At 39.8% G+C, this 7,829-nt stretch overlaps 1 pseudogene; it reads left to right on the forward strand.

Annotated features, from left to right (window-relative positions):
* Window positions 1-1,632: 1,632 nt before the first annotated feature.
* On the forward strand, window positions 1,633-1,857 carry LOC110596412 (annotated as a pseudogene).
* The last annotated feature ends 5,972 nt before the right edge of the window (window positions 1,858-7,829 follow it).

Genomic DNA, 7,829 nt, shown 5'->3' on the forward strand with positions numbered 1-7,829 from the left:
AGAGATGAGGTCTCGCCAAGTTGTCCAGGTGGGTCTCAAACCCATGGGCTCAGGCAATCCACTCACCTCAGCCTCCCAAAGTGCAGGATTACAGGTTGAGCTACTGAGCCCAGCTCAGAAAGCAGGATTTATTGAGAGGACAGAAAAGCTCCCACATGGGAGGGGGACCCAAGCGGGTTGCCCACCAGACCTATTTTGCAGTGTTTTTGTTGTTGTTGTTTGTTTTAAGTGAGAAAGCGGGATTTATTGAGAGGACAGAGAAGCTCCCACAGTGGGAGGGGACCCGAAGGGGTTGCCTGTGTCATCATCTTTTCTCTCTCTTGAGATTTCTTCTTTCCTTCAACAAATATTTATTGAGAACCTACTTCATCTAGGTGCTGAGATGCAGCAGTAGATTTTTAAAAATAATAATAATAGTCTCTACCCTCACAGAGCTATATTCCAGTGTGGGAAACAGACAGTAAAAAAGAAAAACAATAAATACCATTTCAAATAACAAGTGCTATGAAAGAAATCATCAGGGCATTGGAATATAAAATTCCTGGGTTGAGCAAGCCCAGTGAAACCAGCAAGAAGAACCTATCTGGTTTCCTGCCAACAATAAGTGGCCAGAAAGGGCTCCCCATCCTCCCAAGAACCCTCTCTGAAAGAAGACAGGCAGCTCAGAGACAGGAAGCACTTGGCCCAAGAAGTGTTCTTTGTCCCCACTAGGCCTGGGAAAACTCCTCACCCTCAGGTGGCACCACAAGAGATCAGGTAAAGTCACAAGGGCATCGGATAATCCAAGCAGACAAAAATAGTACCACAGAGGCTCTGAAAATTAAATTGTCATTGAAACCATAGCTCACAAAAGTAGGCCAGGGCCTGCATGATAAACCTAAACAGGGTAAATTCTTATCAAAATCAAAGATTAAATAGGATTCAGTACCTCCTGTTATAATAGCCAAGATATCCTAGATACAACCAAAATGACCATCATACCAAGAAACAAAAAAATTACAACCAGAATGAGAAAAAGACAATTAGCTGATATCAACACCTAGATTAATCAGATGTTAGAATTATCTGATAAGAATTTTAAAACATCCATCCTAAAAATGCTTCAACAACCTGGCCAATCGCTGATGACACAAACAGAAGCTTGAAACTGGCAACATACTCAGGATCTCCCTAAACATTGTGAGGTAAAATGAGAATACTTGGTTCAGCCTGTAGTCCCAGCACTTTGGGAGGCCGAGGCAAGTGGATTGCCTGAGCACTTTGGGAGGCCGAGGCAAGTGGATTGTTCAAGACCAACTTGGGCACCTTAGCGAGACCTCGTCTCTACAATAAATAAAAAATTAGCTGGGCATGCTAGAGCATGCCTGAAGTTCTGGCTACTTGGAAGGCTGAGGCAGGATTGCCAGAGCCCAGCAGTTCACGCTGGGGTGGCCGTGAGCCATGCCACTGCACTCCAGCCTAGGCGATGGAGTGAGACTCCAACTCAAAAAAAAAAAAGAGAGAACACTGCCAACAATTGATTGACTGACAGAATTGGTGACATCAGACATAAAACGATGGGCCTGCCACTTGAGCATGAGGAAGGTGGTGAATTCTGTTTCAAACCATTTCTGAGCCCCTGGATCAAACACCATGAACAAAGCTTACCCTTCCGAGTTGGAAAAAAGTTATGGACAAGAAGTTATCATTGAAATTAAATAGTGGCAGACATGTCTAAGGAATATTGTGGGGATTTGATCCCTTTATGAATCTTGTGATAGATGAAGGTGTGGAGATGTCATCTAGTGGGCAAGAAAACAATATGGAATGGTGATAATCCAGGGAAATAGTATCACCATGTTAAGAGCCTTGAAATGAGTATACATGGCTTTTCAGCAAAGAATTCCATATCCTCTCTCCAAAAGGCCTATTTTACTATGATGTAAAAATCAGGTCATGTATATTTTCATATTAAACTCTTTGTTAAATAAACTTTCATAATAATCAAAAGATGCTTCAACAAGCAATTTAAAATGCTCTTTAAAAATGAAAATATATAAAATATCAGCAAAGAAACAGAAGTTATAAGAAAGAACCAAATAGAAATCATAGAACTGCAAAATATGATTACATTTAGAAAGAAAAAAACTCACTAAATGAGTTCAAAAGTAGAGTGAAGATGACAGAGGATGGAATCAATGAATTTGATAGGTAATAGAATTCACCTAGTCCGAACAACAGAGAGAAAAAGAGAAAAAAATCAGAGCCTCAGGGACTTGTGAAATAACATCAAAAGATCCAACATTGGTATCACTGGAGTCCTAGAATAAGAGACAGAGAGTGGAGTCAAAAACATAGTGGCTAAAAAATTTTAAAATTTGGTTTAAAAATACAAAACCCACATATTCAAGAAGCTTAGTGAATTCCAAATGGGATAAACCTCAAGAAATCTATATGAAGAAACAACAACTAAAATCTGACAACTAAAGACAAAGAAAAATTCTTGAAAGCAGAGAGGAATGACACATTACCCATAAGGAACACCAATTTAAAATACAGCCAATTTGTCAGATTTCTCATCTAAAACCATGGAGCCAAAAGGGGATGGAACATTTTTCAAGTGTTAGGGATAAAAAGCAAACTGTCAACCACGAATTTTATATCCACAGAACTATTCTTCAGGAATAAAGAGGAAATTAAGACATCCTCAGATAAATCGAAACTAAAAGAATTTGTTGCTGGGAGTCCTACCCTTAAAGAATAGCTTAAAAGATTTTCCTCAAATGGAAAGGAAATGATAAAAGAAAAAATCATGTACCATTAGGCAGGAAGATAGGACAACAGAAAGAGCAGAAGTATGGGCAAATACAATAGACTATTCTCCTTGTGAGTCTTGTAAATTATATTTGATGATAGAAAAAAATTATAACACTATTTAATCCTTACGACAATAAGATTTAAAAGTGGAAAAGGTAAATGGACCTAATGAAGGTAATGCTTCCAAAGTGGTAAAGTGCTGATAACCATTAGACTGTAGTAAGCCACATGTATATTGAAATACCCAGAGCAACCATCATGAAAATAATACAAAATGATGCATACAATAACACTATAAACTGACAAGTTTATCATTTTTCCGAGTCACTGAGATTGATTCTAAGAAGCACAAGGTTTATGTCTAATACCAATGTTAATTTACAAAAAAAATGCTAATGGCAAAATGTCTGTATATTTGGCTCAAATCAGAAATTGTATAATAGTCTATTGACAGTATAGAAATTACTAGATGACCCAATTGATGCTTTTCTCCTAAGTGATATTTTTTTTTTAAGTTGGAGGCTCACTCTGTTGCCCAGACTGGAGTGCAGTGTCGAGCTCACGGCCACCACAACCTTGACCTGCTGGGCTCACGTGATCCTTCCACCTCAACCTTCCACCTTAGTAGCCACCACACCTGGCTGCTAAGTAGTATTTAATAGGATTTTCTTTATCTCATGCTTGACTTTATGTTACTGACTTTTTTGGTAACAAAGATGAAATTATTATATACGCCACAAACAAGATAACATTTTCAGGATATTACATAAAAATAAAATTTCCAAAAAAATTTGTCTCTTTATTGAAATAAAATTAACCACTGAAGTTAAAAAATACATATCTGGGTCAAAGTTGATTACTGCAGAGAGAGGGGTTAATAAAGGTCTCTCAAATACTAAAAAAGAAAACAAAAATAAAATAAAGGTCTCTCCTTGAAGGTTATGTTTGAGAATATCCTAGGAAAATGCATTTCAGGAGGAGTGAGTAACCTATGCAAAAATCCTGAGGCAGAAAAAAACTTGTTTGGCCCAAGTCTTCTGCCAAGCCTAGCTCATGCATATATGCACCTTTCCTTATATCATTTATATCACTAAAACACACCAATTATTTTTTCCATAGGAGTTTTACTAACACTTGCCATATGGAGAAATAGCCATGTAATAACAAAATCAGAAAAAATGGGGAAGTTACTAAGATCCCAGTAAAGCCACAGAAGTCTCAGAATAAATGGGTCATAGATTTTTCTTTTGCATCTCTTTGTAAATGATTCCATGGAAGCTTCTACATTTCTGCCTTATTCCTCCCCAAGAATCACACACATAATTCAGTCTTCTGGCTCACTCATTTTCATTTGGAAAATCGTATCAATTTATGAACTTTTTAAGTGACCCTAGTTAGTGGTTCTCAACCAGGAGCAGTGTTCCCTACAAAGGACATTTGGCAATGATTGGACACATTTAGATTGCCTCAAGTTGGAGATACGTGCTACTGGCATCTAGTAGGTAGAAGCATCTAGTGGATGCTGTTAAATATCCTACAATGCCCAGGACAGCCTACCACAGCAAAGAATTGTCTGGTCCAAAATGTTACCTGCCTTAGATTGATTCATAAAATTTCCATCTCAAGAGAATTCTAAGATCTCTGTCTCTCAACCAATATCTAAATCCACTTCTTCTTGAAAAGTCACCTTAATCATTCCCAGAAGATTTAAAATACTATCAGTAGTAATTCTCAAAGGATATTCCATGTGTCATATGACAAATTTGTTCTGAAGTTTCAGAAGTTTCAGAAATGTTTGATCAAACAGAGATACCTAGGTTTCTTTTGTATAAGAATTATTGGAACCTGGCTACGTCAATAGCAATGGCTAAGGCCACAGATCGGAGTGGAAATTCTCAAGTGTTAGAACAAGAGCCTTTAATGACCACCAAAGAGGAAGACAAGGAGACTAGAGCCTAGATATTCTGGTTTATCTTCTGATGAACCAAATATCACTATTGTTACAGTTTTTGATCATCTCCACCCAGGAACCTAACTGGGAAAAACTAGGGAGGCCCAAGTAATAGTGGCACCAAGGAAATAGACACCTAAGTAAGAATTTAAATCCAAGGTGCATTCATTTCCTAGGGCTTCTGTAACAAAGTCCTACAAATTGAGTGGCTTCAGCAACAGAAATGTACTGTCTCAAAGTTATGAAGGCTGAAAGCCTTAGATCAAGGTTGTTGGCAGGCTTGGTTCCTTCTGAGGGTTGTGAGGGGACGATCTATTCTAGGCCTTACTCCTTGGCTTAGTTATGGCCATCTTCTCCCTGTATCTCTTCACATGGTGTTCCCTCTATGTCTGTCTGTCCCTGTGTCTCAATTTCCCCTTTTTAAGGACCCCAGTCATGCTGGATGAGGGTCCAGTCTAATTAACACATATTAATTTGATTACATTTATGAAGACCCTATCTCCAAATAAAGTCACATTTCAAAGTAGTGGGGGTTAGGACTCCAACATACGTTTTTTGGGGAGATGACTAAGATTCTTTGCTTGACCAAAGTTTAGTCAGTCTTCTGAACCTTCTCCCAGGCCCATCTGCGTACTTCCTTATACAATTCAATTTTAGCAAGAACCCTACTAAGTCAGCTTAGCAACAACTCATCATCCTCAATATCTGATCACCCAAGACATCTGCTCAGGTTTTTCATTCTCTACTGTATCCCAGTTGATCACCCTGGCCTGTCTGCAGAAAGAATCTTGTTAGGTCAGTTTAGCCAGAATAACCCCTTACCCCAGATGTTTCCTCTTAGTAATTTTCCATCCACTGACCTCCTCATGCTACTCCTTGGCTAGAAAGTTCCACTCGCCCATGCTATATTCAGAATTGAGCCCGATCTCTCTCCCCAACTGCAAAATACCATTGCAGTTGTCCCTGTCTTGGTGGTTCTAAATAAAGTATTCCTTACCATGTTTTGACAAGTATCATTGAATAATTGTTTTCTTTAATAGAGGGCACAATTCAACCTAAAACACAAGATTAGTCCATATTCTTTGTTTTGTCCAATGGTTGCAGTTTCGTGGCCTGAAATCCTCTCACCAGGACTATTAGTGAGTAGTGACATGAACATATTTGGTTTTGGCTGCTCAGTGTAGAAGCTGTCAAAAGCTAGATAGTAGGAGGAAGGAAGGAAGAGAAGCCACATTTGGGCTTTCTAAGGTAAGTAAACTGAGTTAACACAAACGTGTCAGCATTTATCTTCAGATAAATGTGAAGATGTGGCAGGACTTTAGGCAAAGGGCAACTGTCAGAAATAATCCCAGAGTCTGTCAGGCCTCAGACAAAAAACTCACATCTGCTGAGAGCCCACCTTTGGTGGCCCCTTCAGACCTCTCCTATCCCCTACACATACTGCTATTTATTCATGTCAAATGGCATTGCAAATTGTAGCAATCATGTGAATTTTCACTTGAAAGTCATCAGTAGTCATGTGCCTCCCTCGCAGATATTGTACTTCCCTAGAAAACAGGCTGCATCCCATTAGCAAGCTTGCTTCTCAGAAACTATCATGCAGCAGGTATAGACAGCCAATAAATGAGCTACTGAAGTTGGTTTGCTCTGGAGGTTAATTGGAAGCCAAAACTCAGGGATAAGTTATTCCATAACTACTGTCACCAATAATCACATGGTGCCAAATGCCTGCACACTCACTTCTCTCTGTATTTTTTATTTTATTTAAAAAACATTTACAACTGGGCTCGGTGGCTCAGCCTATAATCCCGCGCATTTGGGAGGCTGAGGTGAGTGGATCGCCTGAGCCTGCGGGTTCGAGATCCGCCTGGGCAACTTGGCGAGACCTCATCTCTACAATAAATTAAAAAAAAAAAAAAATTAGCTGGACATGGTAGTGCGCGCCTGTAGTTCCAGCTACTTGGAAGGCCGAGGCAGAAGGATCGCCAGAGCCCAGCAGGTCAAGGCTGCAGTGACCGGGAGTGGCCACTGCACTCCAGTCTGGGCGACAGAGTGAGACTCCAACTCAAAAACAAAACAAAACAAAAAAAATTTACAATCCCCTTATCATGTGCCAGGGACACAACAACTCTATGAAATAGATACACTTCTATTCTCATTCTACAGAGGGGCAAACCAAAATTTGCCCAAGGTTACACAGTCAGTAAGTGGAAGAACCCACATTTGAACCAGGCAGCCTGGCTTCAGAACCCATGTTTTAACCATAGGTCTCTGCTGACTCTTTATTGATGTTAAGGTGGGAGAGCCAAGGTGGAAGGTTTCCAAGGACACATGACAGAGTTTGTTTAGATGTGATTATTGAGGTAACCCCTAACTGTTCCATCCTAAATTTAAAACACATGGACAACACGCAGAGTGAAATCTATGAGAGAGATACTATTTCTCTTCCCATTTGACAGTCTGACAAACTGAAAAGCCCAAGGAGGTTAAATGCTTGGCTCAAGGTCACTTATAATGTATGCCAAAAATAGAGCTAGATTTTGGAGATATAACCATGGTAATCATGGATCCTATCCTAACTGAGCTTATACCACATACAAGGACACAAATGACTAAACAGACAATTGTAACACAGAGTGGTAAGGGCTAAGGTTAAGTTTCATGTAATAGGCAAGCACAGGGAGGCAGTATTTCACCTTTCCTTGGGATCTTGATATGATTATTCTGAGGTCTGACATTTTGGCTTAAACTTGAAGATTGAGTTAAATAAGCACAGGGGTAGAGAAAAGGAGAAATTATTCCAAGAGAAAAAACTGATTTCTCTTTAGAGAAGAGAAAATTAAGCAGGTAAAGAAGGCCGGGCTAGGTGGCTCATTCTGTAACCCCAGCACTTCTATAGATTCACTTCTATAGAAGTGAATTGCCTGAGCCCGTGGGTTCAAGACCCACTTGGGCAACTGGGCAAGACCTCATCTCTACAATAAATCAAAAATTAGCCAGGCTCGGTGGCTCAGCCTGTAATCCCGCGCCTTTGGGAGGCTGAGGTGAGTGGATTGCCTGAGCCTGCAGGTTCGAGACCTGG

Source organism: Carlito syrichta, unplaced genomic scaffold (assembly GCF_000164805.1).
Source record: "Carlito syrichta isolate Samal-C Ts95f unplaced genomic scaffold, Tarsius_syrichta-2.0.1 Scaffold308969, whole genome shotgun sequence".
NCBI lineage: Eukaryota > Metazoa > Chordata > Mammalia > Primates > Tarsiidae > Carlito > Carlito syrichta.